Here is a 14,478-nt window from a genome sequence, read left to right as displayed (position 1 = left end):
CTTTCTTGAATAAATCCCTTCTGTTCCAGTTCATCTATCTGGGCCTTCAGTTCCACTAACTCCTTTGGTCCCATCTTATATGGTGGTTGTGCTATTGGTGCTGTGCCTAGAATCAGATCGATTGTGAATTCTATCTCTCTATCGGGTGGCATTCCCGGTAGTTCCTTAGGAAATACATCCTTAAACTCATTCACTACAGGAATATCTTCAATTCTCACTTCCTTCAGGCTATTTAGTTCCAATCCGATCTCCAACTCACTGTACTTATCTCCTTGGAACACTATTCGACCTCCGATGGAGTTGCGAAGTGATACTGTTTTGTCTCCACAGTTAATCACCGCTCCATTTTCTGTCAACCAATCCATCCCTAGGATGACTGATATGTCCTTCATGGGTATGATGAATAGGTCCGCGAAATACACACAGTCACATATGGTTAGGACTTGTGCTTCTTTCACGTGGGTTACTAAGATCGTTCCCCCCGCGGATAGAACAGTTATAGGGGTTTCTAACTTAGAACATCTAAGCCCGAATTTTTCCACAAACTCCAATGCAAGAAAGGATGTGGTTGCTCCAGTATCAAATAATACTTTGCCAGGATGAGTAAGAATGCTTAGCGTACCTAAGACTGTTTGATCCGACTCTTCCGCTTGTTCCAAAGATGTGCAATTCAGCTTTCCATAAGGCTTTCCCTTCTTGTTGTTGTAGTTGTAGTTGCAGTTGTTGTTGTTGTTGTTGTTGTTGTTGTTGTTGTTGCGGTTGTTGTTGTTGTTGTTTCCACCTCGTCCTCCAAAGCTCTGTCCGCTCCAAGACGCCTTGTTTGGACACTCCGGCTTGATGTGTCCTTCCTTCCCACAACCATAACAAATGATTCTGGGTTTCTGACAATCCTTCTGCAAATGACCCTTTAGGCCACAATTGTTGCAGATGATTTGGCTGATTGGATTCTGATTCTGACCTCCCCGGTTGTATTGATTACCAGTAGTAGGTCTGTATCGGGGTTTGAAACTCCGATCAGGTGTTGGTTTACTGATTGGGTACTTCCTTGGCTCTATACGAGCCCTCTTCCTTCTGTCCTCCTGTACTTGCCTATAGTCATCCTCGAAAGTGATTGCCGAGTCAATCAGTTCCTGGAATTTGGCAGTCCTTGCCAACCTCAGTTGCATTTTCATGTATGGATTCATGCCTTTCATGAACCGCTTCTTTCGCTTCTCCTCTGTATCTACATCCTCAGGTGCATACCTGGATAACCTGTTGAAATCCCGAACATACTGCATGATGGGTGCAGTATTCTGTCTTAGTTCTTCAAACTCCCTCTTCTTCAGCTCCACCACACTGTCCGGAACATGAGCATCCCGAAACTTCTTCTTGAACTCCTCCCAGGTGAATACCTTATCTGGAGGGTGTACTGCTACAAGGTTCTCCCACCATGACGCTGCTGGTCCTGACAACAGATAAGTAGTGTATCGAATCTTCTCCTCATCGTTGCAACCAACGGTCTTCAGCTTCCGTTCCGTATCCATGAGCCAGTCTTCAGCATCCATTGGTTCTGGAGCTGATGTAAATGGTAGTGGTCTTGCATTTTGGAAGTCCGATAGAGTTACTCCCTTGCCTTCATTACCCCTATCATTGATGACATGGGTAAAGAAATCTTGCATGTTCTTGCTCTGGCTTTCCTGGTAACGCCTCCTATCTTCCTCCATTGACCTCATATACTATTGGAAGTCTGGGTGCATCATTGGGTGTGGTGGTGGTGGTGCGTTCTCTGCTCTAGCTGCTGCATCTGCCTCCTCTTTTTCTCTCGCTTCCCGCTCTCTGCGAGCCTCTTCGGTTTCTACTAACGCCATTTCCCCCTAGTCCTATAACAAAGAGCGATTACTCATAATTACATCATGCAAATGCTTTCTGAGCTCAACTCAATGCCCAGAACTAGTCACACAATGAAATCAAGAAGCAAATACAAAACAAACATTTATTATGCATATACTTTGTATAATACATAACACACTCACAAACTTATATTACATGTGGTACATATAAACCACTTATTTGGCTCAAAGCCCAAGCCAACGGGAATTTAAAATACGCTCTAATACAATACCACCTAGATTACTTTATTCTTTCTCGGAGCTCTACTCCTCATCATCATAGCTCGCCTCCGCGTACATTCCTGGGGTCCATCCGGTACAGCGGTCTGTCCTCCGAACACCGTCCGGAATGAAAGTTCTTCCCGTAGGTATGTAGTCTGAATCGGACGAAGTGCCGAGACAGAGATCTGTCATGCCAAAGTAACTAGATAAAGACTCATACATATCCCCAGTGGAATACAGCTCATCTTCTCCTGTCATCCATGGAGGATTCCTATTCACTTGACCCCTCATCTTCTTCTTCTTCTTTTTCTTTGTTCCAGAACTCTCACCTATGACGTACTGGGATGTTTTGGGTAACCCCATCTCCAAATCTAAAGAAATGGAGTTGGTGTCTTTCTCTTTCTGCCCATGGCTTTGGTTAACATTCTGGTTAACCGCGCCTCCTTCATCCTCTGACTCACAAGTGATGGGTTCTCCTTCATCTCCAAATGGTTCCCCGAAACGCCAACCAGTCGAATTCTCGATTGGTGACTCCGAGCAGTTTAGGTTCCTGGAATCATCTCCCCCATATCCAGACTCATATGATGCTGACACGTGTGGATAGTGCGGGACAAAGTTAGGTGTAAGTGGATCTCTCTTGGGCAACTGGTCACTCAAATCTACATAGCTGTCTAGGCTAAAGAAAGGTGTAGTATGTTGTGGTTGTGCCCTCAAATCATGCATCCGAGCTTGGACTTTATCAGGGTCCGTGAACTCAGCTAGCATGTGGTCAATCTCACCTCTCATCTTCATGTGTAAAAGGTACATCGTGGTCAATAAAGACTTACAGCTATCCATGTGCTGTGCTGCAGCTTCAGGACTTCTGTGTGCTAACACCAAATGATTCAGAGTGGGATCCTCATCTTCCTCGGCATGAGGTATATGAGAAAACTCTGAACATAGCAGTTCTACTGACTTATGCTGCCTGATCTCAAGGATTGCCTTGAATAGGCCCATGTGGTAGGTTGTGGTGATAGTTTTGGCTTCTCCGTATGGCATTATACGACTCATCAGCAGTTTTTCCGGTAGTTGGACCGATACTCTGCACTTGGCTAGGATTTCCCCATCATAGTAGGTATACTTGATAACAGGTATCCGTGGATCACAATGAAGTTCCTTCAGCATCCCACACAGGAGAGCTGTTATTGGTCCATCATAATCACCGAGCCAACCCTCAACCTTCCTCAAAGTCCTCTTAGGAAACGTGTACGCCATTATGGCTGTATACAAAAGCAGAATATTAGTAGTGATAATGCATCATAATAGCTATAATAAAGAATTATCGCACTAAAATATATGGTTTTGCTATTCCCAAGTGAATAATCACCATACTTCTAGAGAATCCTTTACTATTTCTACTAGACTCCTACAGGTTTCTTCCCAATACTAGGTTTTTCCAACCTAAGGTCGCAACATTTGCTCTGATACCAGCTGCGGTGACCCAGCATACCACTGCATGTTGTAGTATACAAGTCGTTGATATGATCGTTGCGAAGGGACTTCTTCACAATTTGCCATATCCCTCAGAGTGGTACAACAGAAACATTGCAGGTCATAACACTCCATACTTTATTACAAACATTGTCTTAACAAGTTGGTATTCTCACAGGTCCTATGAGAACACCCTAAGATACTACTAAAGTACGATTACAACTCATACTAAAGATGAAAGAGCTCAACAACTTATTTAGGTAAGCTCTACGCTGCTCGGCTCTATGATGCTAGGTATATCACTACTCCTCCACCTCCGTGTCATCTGATCCGTAGACTATCCCATAGTCTACGCCTTCTACTCCGCCGGTAAGATCGGGTTCTTCGTAGACCAGCTCGTAACTTCCTTCTGGTGCTCCATCGTTGATTGCCTCCACTTCCGGATCACAGTCTAGCAAGGGTGTCGAAAGAAAGTGAGTACAGAGGTACTCAGCAAGTTCTAAAAGAATAAGAGGTGTTTGATGCACTAGCTACGACCATTGATCAGGAAATCTCAGGTCAATGCATGTTTTGAAAACATTTCTTCAAAAGGTTGCTTTTATTATGAAAACTATGCCCGTCAGTCTTCACAGGTTGACTAGAACTTCGTGGAGTTCCTTTCCTGCCGCGTTCGCAGTTCCCTTCCCGGAACAAGGAGTGACAGCCACAATTTGATACACTCTGCAGAGGTGTGTTACTTTTCCCACAAGAGATCTCACCCTTTTTGCCATCCGCAGGGACTTGCCCCCGTTCACACTTCCTTTGGTGTGAGGCCAGGTATAAAGATCCAAGCCCACACCGCCTTCTCCGCGACTGCAAACCCACCCTTTTGTCCAACCGTACACCTCCCAGACTTCCCCGATAATACGGCTTTACTCATGGTGTACTCCGGACAATCCTTCATAGATCGTAGAGCCATCATCACTAATGGATGGGGATTTAAAAGGCCATCCCAACCTACGGCAGCAGCTCTCCAACACCCCGCCGGCTCTACCAATCCGTTAAGGCGTGCGAAGGAAAAGATACGACTGGCTTCCCCAGAGCCATTATAGATCTCATGGTCAACGCGATTTGTACGGCGCTAGAATCACTGGACGGCATTGGTAATTTAATCCTAGGGTGATATAACCCATTGCAATGGAACCTCCACCATATCAACACATACCATGGTTCCATTGCCAGCCACATAGTCATATTCATAGTTGGAAAGTAACATTTTATTTGCGATGCAGGAATGATAAGTATATAGCTTTGCATTAAAGTAGTAGAAAATAATCAAATTGACATGAGCAAGGGTGAACTTGCCTGTGGACTGCGAGATAGTGCAGTTTAATGCAGTTGATGGAACCTGGACCTCGGGTTCTGTAAGAAGCATCATTGTCCGGTAAGGACAATGTTATAAAATCCAAATAATGCAATCATGGATGGATTATTTTATGTTGAATCCCTTTACCCCGTTGAGTTATAGCAATTTAGGGTTGTATTTAAGATTTATGTCTTTGACGGTAATTTACAGTTGATTTAAAAGTATAAACCATTTTAATTCACACAAAGTACAATAATTCAAAGTAAAACTATTTACTTGGTAATTCCCTTAATCATTCCAAAAATAATTGAAAATTATAGAGTTACCTCTATAGTTTTTGGAATAAAAAAAAGAGTATAGTATTTTTTTCTGGGAAAAATACCCTTTTTCAAAAGAAATGACTTGGAATAATAGAATTTCATTTTGAAATGTTTGAAAATAAGTATTTGAACTTATTTGAGATTTTTCCTTGAATTTTAATTACAAGGAAATAATAATTTTAAATTCCAAGTTATTATTTTAAATTCTTAAAATTCATAATTTTGAATTTGTTTCATAAATTCCATTTCATATTTTATTCTTGTTAAGATTTATTTTTTCATTCATTAATCCAATTTTTAATGGATTTTTAGAGTTGTGTTTGATTTATTAAAATTTGGTAAAGTTCTGGCCTTTTATTAAATGTTAAAAGACCAAAATACCCCCCTGGACCCATATTGGGCCCAGCCCAATAACTTAGGCCCATGGGACAGCCCACTAAGGCTTGCCCCATAGCGGCTCGGTGGAGCCGAACGGCCCACCGCACTCTCACTCACTCGGCCCTCTCACTCGATCGACCTAACCCTAATCTCTCTCGCGACGCCCTGGCGATGGCGTCGCCGCCATGGCCGCCGCCTCGCTCCGGCCATCGCCGTGCTTCCCTGACCTCGCCACCTACCTGATCTGGACCGCCGCGAGATGATCTATCGATCTGTCCACGTGGTTTCCTCGATTGCTTCCTCTCCTGGCGAATCGCCTCCTCTCTGGATCTCGTGGATAATCACCTTGGGCGACTGGGTGATCTCCGACGAGCTCTCGCCCTCGCCGTCGACGTGTGCGCCTCCGAGACAGACCTGGCGCGGGTGCCGCTGCGCACCGTGCCGTCGTCTCCGTGCCGTGCTCTTTGTGGTGGTGTTCGTCGGCGTAACGTCGGCGCCTTCCTGGTTTTGCAGCTGCTATGGCCGCGCGAGCACTGCCTCGCCATGCCATAGCCTGCGCCACACCAGGCGCGTGTAAGTTGCTCTGCTCCTTCTCCTTCTCCTCTCCATACCTGTGCGCCTCTCCAAGCTACTGTGCTTCTTCTTCCTTATGCTCTGTTGCTCTCTGGTGATCCTGTGATCACACAGAACTCTCCATGGTTGCTTAATCCTCCTATGCTACCCTGTGCTGCAAGCTCATGGCCAAATCACCAATTTCTGGTACTGGCCAGTGTTGCCTTGCTTGCTGTACATGCTCTGTTTGCTTAACTGTTGCTCCTAGCCTGCCCTAATTTGGCTATGTTCTGTGGTGCTTGCTTATGAACTTGCTATGTCATGCTATACTTGCTTATGGGCTTGCTTGTGCTTACTGGCATGTTACACTTGCTTGTCTAGGTGTACTGTGGTTCATCAGTGACACTTGTGTGTGTGCCAGTGGTGCCTGTGATATGCTTCAGTGCTTCCTATGCAAGCCAATGATCCCTTGGATCATTCCTTGCTTGTTGGCTAACTTCCCTGTGTAACTGGGCTTGCTATAATTGATCCATTTGATCAATTGATTGTCAGTGATAGCTTACTAGTTAATATTGTGGCTAAGTGATTCAATTTCCTTTGTGATGCTGATGCTCAAGCATCACTGTGCTGTTGCTTACTCAAGCTACTGTCATTGCTAAGCATGGATCTGTGATAAATTCATGCTTGTATTAATTAGATTATGATGAACTGCTTATGCAGTAATGATTTAAATGACTTGCTTGGATATGAATTTGCTGTTCATGATTCTTTTACAAGCAAATAGAGTCTGAATCCATTTCTGGATAATGATGTGATATATTTGGCTTTCTCTTAATTGGTGCTAAGTGTGATGTGACCTCAGTAGCCTTGCTACTGACTGGTTGCTCACATGGTTGGTTGGATCTTGTTGGCTACTCATCTTTGCTTGCATATTTGGGAATCATAATAAATATGAATGCCAATATGCTTGCCTGTGAAGAAATCTAGGATTTCTGATGGTTGTATGCTTAGGATTTACTGTGTAGTCTTAGCTGCTAATCTTTGCCATCTACTGGTGCTATCTATGCATCTAATCTGGCTAGTGTGTGCATCTGTGCATATGTGCTAGTTTCTGTGTATAAGATCTGTACCTAGATGCTTTCTATTTTAGTGGCTTTTGACTGGCAGTAATCCTTGGTGAAAACCAAGTGATGATCTACCCATATGAGCATCTGCTCATCCCATGCTTATTTCATGCATATGATGGATCAGATCCCTTGGATCTTTTCCAGGAACTAGGTATACCTTGTTCCAGCTCCTAGAAAGAAATGTTTTGTTGATGCAGACTTGTGGTTTGTGTCACAACCCTTCACCTCCAGGTCTTGGATGATCTTCTCAGGTCACCATGATTTCTGGTGGTTGAGTGGGTGTGTGTGTTGGTTCTGTTCTTGAGCAAGCCTGGATGAACTGTGCTTGTTCTTGCTTCACCCTTACCTGGTGAATCCTTATCTGGTCGACTGGTTACTGTTTCTAGGGTTTGTGCCCCTTTTATATGAACCCTACTTCTGTTCTTGCAATGACACACAAGCCTGGCTTGCTTTGGTGACTAAGCTTGTGCATTGCCTTGCTGTGGCCTGCCCAGCACACATGAGCTGTGTGCTCTCATATGCTGAAATTTGAGCCCCTGGTGGTGCTCAGGTTTGGTCTGCTGCTGCCCTTATCTTGTGCTGTCCAGGTTTTGGACAAGCACAAGTGTACTGTGACAGTTTCACTGTCCAAACTGAACTTTGTGTTATTTCTACTAACTGTCCAAACTGAATCTGGTTAACACTTGTATTCTGGTGAGTATTTGTTCTTTGTTTTGCAGGTTTTGAAGATGAATATGACCAGAAGATATTCATCAAGGCATTTAGGCTAGGTTTTAGTTTAGAACCACATTGTAATTTTTCTTTTTCATTTCTGTTTATTATTGATCAATTCTTGTATCAAGAATATTGTAAAGACAATGTATTCTGTGTTGATTATCAATAAAGCTCAAGTTTTTGTTTATGAGCTTTTGCTTTATGTAATGTTTATATCCTGAATTAAATATTGTATTTAATATCCAATTGTGAAATTCAAAGTTATTTGAATTCATAAGTTGTGTTTGTATTGGGAATTCATATTTATATTGTTCAATGCTTATTGTTAAATGTATTAACACTTGTCAAATGAAATCATTCCCCAAATCAATAAGATACAAAAGAGATCATGTCGAAATTTCCCTAACTCACATTGCCTAACCCTAAGTGCAAAATGAGAGAGAACCTCGATCCCTCTTAGGTTTAGTTGCAATAAGGCGCGAAAATTTCCCCCGTTTTGCGATGAAATGCACATCCCATTTCTAAATCTACCCTTCGTTGTTCCTATGTTCTGGGTTATTACAACGTCTTGGCACCACCTCCTCGGCTTGCATCTCCTCCTCGTACTCCTCCTGGAATGCAGCGATGAAATCACCCTCCACTCCGTCGCTCGAACTGCTGCTGGACGAAGACATGGCGTTGAGTGGAGTGGAAATGGAAAGTGGAGGTGTGGAATGACCGAAAACATATGGGGGTATTTATAGGGTTTTTTGAACCAGCAACGGCTAGCTGACGTGGACGAATCGCGTCGCGCCACGTCAGCTAGCCGTTAGCCACTCCCGCCCCACTCTCGCCCGCTCTCGCCCGCCTCTCGCCCGCATAACGCCCGCCTCCCGCCCCACTCTCGCCCGCTCTCGCCCGCCCTAACGCCCGCCACCCTCTCGCCCCACCCCGCCATCGCGCCGCCCCGCCTCTCGCCCCTCTCCCGCCTCGCTCTCGCCGCCAACGCGGGCGGCAGCCGGGCGGGAGCGGGCGATAGCACCGGGCGCCCCCGCCGGCGCCCCTCCCTCTCGTCTCGCCCGCCTCCCGCCCCTCTCCCGCCCCGCGCCGGGCGGTACCGCCCCGCCTATCGCCTGCAATGGCACCAGCCTAAGAGTATCGGTAGTGTCTTCTTTCAGGTGGCTGCTCAAGCCAAAGGAGAGGATCGAGAAGCCATGGAGCCAGCCGGCGCAACGACGACGAGGGTGTGTGTGACGGGCGCCGGAGGATTCATCGCCTCGTGGCTCGTCCGGCGACTCCTTTCCGGAGGAGACTACGCGGTGCACGGCACCGTCCGTGACCCTGGTGAGACGTTCTTGTCTCTTGTTGGTCGACCCCCGGCCGGCCTCGACCAGAGGTAAAATTCGACCAGTTGCCAACGTAATGGATTGTCATGCGTGTGCGTGTGTGCAGGTGACCCCAAGAACGATCACCTGAGGGCGCTGGATGGCGCCGGCGAGCGGCTGAGATTGTTCGAGGCCGACGTGCTGGACTACGCGAGCGTGGCGTCCGCCGTGGCCGGCTGCGACGGCGTCTTCCATGTCGCCAGCCCCGTTCCCGCCTCCAAATCCAACAACCCCGAGGTAACACTACAAGATCGAGCTATGCCGGCCGATTGGCTGATTTCCCGGCCGGCTTACACGCAAGTTGTCCGGCGCAGGTGGAGTTGCTGGCACCGGCGGTGGCCGGCACGCTGAACGTACTCAGGGCCTGCAGCGAGGCCGGAGTACGCCGCGTCGTCGTGGTGTCGTCGGTCGGCGCGGTCTTCGTCAACCCGAACCTCCCTGAGGGACCCTCGGTGGACGAGGACTGCTGGTCCGATGAAGACTACTGCAGAACTACCGAGGTGAACTCCCGTCGGCTCTAGTTAGCTTATTCGGGTGGTGACCGAGATCTTAGTACCAATATAATCTATCTTTTGGCTTTTTGTCAGAACTGGTACTGCCTCTCCAAGACACTGGCCGAGCGCGAGGCCATAGCTTACGCCGAGAAGACTGGGACGTGGTCACCCTGTGCCCGTCGCTGGTGCTCGGCCCTCTACTGCAGCCCACGGTGAACACCAGCAGCCTGTTCCTCATCAAATACTTGAAATGTATGCCGGTTTCATTTTTTGCCCTTTCACATTCAGACGTACAAATGCAGATAACACCATAGCCACCGTGCAATTCTAAGTGATCTGATCTGCGCAGGCGACGGCGTTGACGCCATGGACGACAAGGTGAGGAACATGGTGGACGTCCGCGACGTCGCTGACGCTCTCCTGCTGACGTACGAGAACCCGGAGGCGGCCGGCAGGTACATCTGCAGCGCGTACGCCAGGAAGGTGTCCGAAATGGTTTCCGTCATCGAGAACTTGCATCCGAACCTCAATTACCCCAACAAGTAAGCAGCCAACACTTGATTTGCTCACCATAGGGACGTATATACAGTGATGATTTTGGCACATGGTGACGATGATTTCGGCAGGTTCGTCCAAGTGGGGGATGAGAAGGTGTTCAGCTCCGAGAAGCTGCAGAGGCTGGGATGGAGGTTCAGGACGATGGAGGAGACGTTGAAGGACAGCGTTGAGTCCTACATGGCTGCAGGCATCCTCAACTGAGCTTGGCTGCATAGGCTGTCTTGTGCAAGAAGAGTACGGCACTGAGCACCGCTGATGTGGCACTGGTTCTGAAGTCAACTTCATACGGAGGAATACTCACATGAATACAAGGCTACATCGTTTTCATTTCAAACTTTGAGTAATGATTTATTCAACCGAATATAAATTATATGTCATTTAAAAATATATCATTAGAAAGTTCATTGAATTGTGCATCCGATGATATAGTTTCAAATTGCATGCAACTAATATTTGGTTGATCCTACTAGTAATCAAAATTGCCTCAAAAAACGAAGTGGTCTTGTATTTAAGAACGGAGGAAGTAGCTGATTTGTGGACTGCTCAAACCGTTCCGTGAAATTGTAATAATTTTTTTCAAAAATATATCTTAGAAGCTGTATACATCAGCTGGAAGAAATACCAAGACAGTCGATACAAAGCCAAGAAGGTTACAACTTCGTTCCACGATACAACGCCAAAAGATAAACAACACACCCGATGATAAACGGCACTCATTGCCCAACATTTTATCACGAATGGCGGGAAGAAGAGCACATGGCTTCAGAACCGTGTTACGAACCAAGCAAGACAACATTGAAGCTCGACCTCAACTTCAAGGCAACCCGGACCAACGTACCTCCCCTCATGGTCCTAGAGGAGTCAGCGAGAAGAAGACAGGGTCTTGACAGACTTCGGCAATATACCGAACCGAGTGTCTTCCACGTCGTACATATATTGTGCCCCGGAAGCGCAATCCTTGGGCAGCGGCCACCACCTTCAGCACATCACCACCCCCAGACTCCTAATGCCGCATCGGTCAATCCTCGACAGCCTAGAAGATGTCTTCAAGAAGATAATGACACCTTGGAGTCGCCGTCGTTGGTCCAGTGAACCGGACGTAGGGTTTCCCTCGGCATAGAGGAGAAGGAAGGCATAGTGAAGACCAAGATTGCGCCTTTAGCAAGGTAACGACGATTGCAGTCTCTGTCTACTACTGGCGTTTGGAGATTTAAAATCTAAGCTACTTCTGTCTACTGCAACAAACTCCACTACGATAAATATTTCTTCGCGCTTGTACTCGTTGCTAGTTGTTGAAAAAATTATTTATGATTTTTTTGGGATAATTTATGATTTTTTTTACAAAATAACAAAAAAAATATGATTTTATTACTTTTATAGCTGTTTGTATTGCTACCGATTATTATTAATAATCAACAAAATTTTCGTAAAAAAATTCATGGAACTCGATCTCATGATCGCGTGGAAAAGCTTTTAGAAGTGTGCCGCTTTCGACGAGGCACCAAACAAAATCAAGGGTCAACACCTGGCTGGCTGGCTGGCTCTGGCAAAGCCGCACAAAGCGGCGAGGTTTGTGTTTGTCTAGCTCTGCTAGCATGAGCTGAACAATGCCCTACACTTGTCGTAGTGTCAGGCCCAGCTGTTGCCACGCGCAGGCGCATGAAAACAATGGCCAGAGGCGGAGCTATCCAACGCCAGAGACTCATATAGATAGACCTCTGTCGTCCTTGGTGATGGACATGATCTCTGCTACATCGACTCTCCCTCTGCTCCCCATTCAACTCCAGGGAGGCTTACCGCATGCTCTCCCCACGGTATGACAATGATGTGTCCTCCTACACCTCCTGGGGACTCCTCTTGCCTGTCAAGGTTCGGGTTTTTTGGTACCTCGCCGACATCGACAGGCTCAGCACTCAGTCCAACCTCTTCAAGAACTACGCCCCCTTCGATGTGTGCGTGGCCCGCCCCTCGACCGAGACGGGGAGGCATCTCTTCTTCGACAGTTTTCTTGCTTCCGAGGTGTGGGCACGGTTAGGCGTCTCGGTCCCAGCCAGCAGTTTCTCCTTCTGGGATTTACCACCACCCCGAGGGACGGCTACCAACATCTAGCATGCAGGCGTCGCGATGATTCTTGTTATATATGGAAGGCGCAGAACGATCTCATCTTCAACGCCAAGACATCCACGTCATGCAATGTGCTCCGCAGAGGTGGCGATGACCTTGCTACTTGGAGGTGGAGACACAAGATCCATGACCGCGGGCGGCTGGATACCCTTCGTAGTTTCCTCTTGTCCGGTACTATGTAAAATTTTATGTTTCCTCCTCTAATCCCCCTGTACCCCTGTTTTCACACATTGTACGGATGGTATGACTGCCAACTCACCTCGAGTAATAACACCCCCCTCCCCCCTAAATTCTAAAAAAAAAATACATAGACCTCCTCTGTAGACAAACGATTTGAGTCAAGCCACTCTACTACAAGTAGCGGTGGCGTATCCGTACGTCGATCGGTCGACAAGGCGGCGAAACAAAGAGAAACGAAAATTCATGGAGAATTGGAGGTCGATGGGAGGAAGACGAACACAGCATGTGATCGCCGCCGACGGATTCATCGCCTTGTGGATCGTGAATCGGCTCCTCTCCACGGAAGACTACACGGTTCTTCTGTCCATATCTAAGCAAGCCCAAGAAGTAAGGAAGAACGTCTCCGATTAGCCAAACAAGTGTTGTGATGTGCGTCATTGATCTGTGGGTCTTACGATACGTTTTGTGTGACAAGGAGACTAGTCTACAGTCTACTCGTATGCAGGTACGTTGAGGCGGAAAACAGCAACAATAGGATGATGAGCTCCAGGAAGATAGACGTTGCTGGGGTGGAAGTTCAAGGCGGCGAAGGAGTGTCTCAGAGACAACCTGGAGTCCTGCAAGACCGCTGAGTTCCTCTGCTGACCGACGGAGACCTCCGAGAAGAAGAAGCATATATAGCGCCGCTAAGTGAAGATGCAGTACCCGCAAAAAAAAAGTGCATGATGCAGTAAAATAGGAAAATAACAAAAAAATGAAAAAATGAAAAGAAATTTGTCAAGAGTGGGATTTGAACCCACGCCCTTTCGGACCAGTACCTGAAACTGGCGCCTTAGACCAACTCGGCCATCTTGACATTATGCTTATCGAAGTAAGCATACATTATTTGTAGTTTAACTGGGATCGGCAACCTTTCACCAACTTCGCTTCACGGCTAAATATCTGATTGCTTTTAACTCGCCTGTCTAGGTCGCCCCTAGCCATGCACTATAGTTTTTAGACAGTGGAAACACAAATATATGATGATTTAGTACATAACCCTTATCGGTAGATTATTAAGTGTTTATCATGTAAACATACTTATTCGAGTGTAAGGCGTTGCTACGGATCTTTTTTTCTTTTCCAAGCATTATATTTCAACATCGGGTTATATTTCCTCACATTAGAGCATCTCCACTCGCACCACCAATCGGCCTCCCTAAATAGATTATGATGCAGTCAGACAAATTTTTACAACCAACCGCGAGCCTGAAATGCGTTTTTGGTTTGAGGCGGCCCAATAAAGTGTTTGTCCTGGGTCATGTATTAAAATGGGTACCTGTGCCGGATGTGTGCCTACCCTTCAGATCGATATGTGCCTACCCTTGAGATGGAGGATGAGCGCGGGCGGCATCAGCATGTCGCCGGTGCCACTAAGCGTTCGGACAAATGCCCTCCGCACCACACTAACGGCCGAGAAGAATGGCAAGCCACTCTAGGATGCCAACCACCTTGCCTAGAGGGAGCTATTATTCCGCCACCGACAAGAGCTCGAGCTCATGCGCCATGAAGTCAGCCTGGTCTCGCCTCCAAAGGAGAACCAAGCTAGCTAGGAGATAGAGGGAGGTCCCAGAGCGCACCATCGATCCCTCCTTAGCACATCAACAACCACATTAGTTTAGTTTATTTTAGTTTAAATTTTATCTAAATTTATTTATATTTGTAGCATATAATAAAATTTAAATTGAATTCAAATCTTCGTTAGTGGGGGCACGGTTGGGCA

The 14,478-nt window shown here is 46.6% G+C and overlaps 1 non-coding gene and 1 pseudogene across 1 annotated transcript; one reads left to right on the top strand and one right to left on the bottom strand.

Annotated features, from left to right (window-relative positions):
• Positions 1-9,131: 9,131 nt before the first annotated feature.
• On the top strand, positions 9,132-10,873 carry LOC127311213 (cinnamoyl-CoA reductase 1-like; annotated as a pseudogene).
• Positions 10,874-13,491: 2,618 nt separating this feature from the next.
• On the bottom strand, positions 13,492-13,572 carry TRNAL-CAG (transfer RNA leucine (anticodon CAG)). The gene has a single exon. It is a non-coding gene; the product is annotated as a tRNA-Leu (tRNA).
• Between the last annotated feature and the right edge of the window lie 906 nt (positions 13,573-14,478).

Source organism: Lolium perenne, chromosome 7 (genome assembly GCF_019359855.2).
Source record: "Lolium perenne isolate Kyuss_39 chromosome 7, Kyuss_2.0, whole genome shotgun sequence".
In the NCBI taxonomy this organism is placed as follows: Eukaryota; Viridiplantae; Streptophyta; class Magnoliopsida; order Poales; family Poaceae; genus Lolium; species Lolium perenne.
The sequence above is the reverse complement of the archived record's forward strand: the minus strand, read 5'-3'. Positions and strand labels throughout refer to the sequence as shown.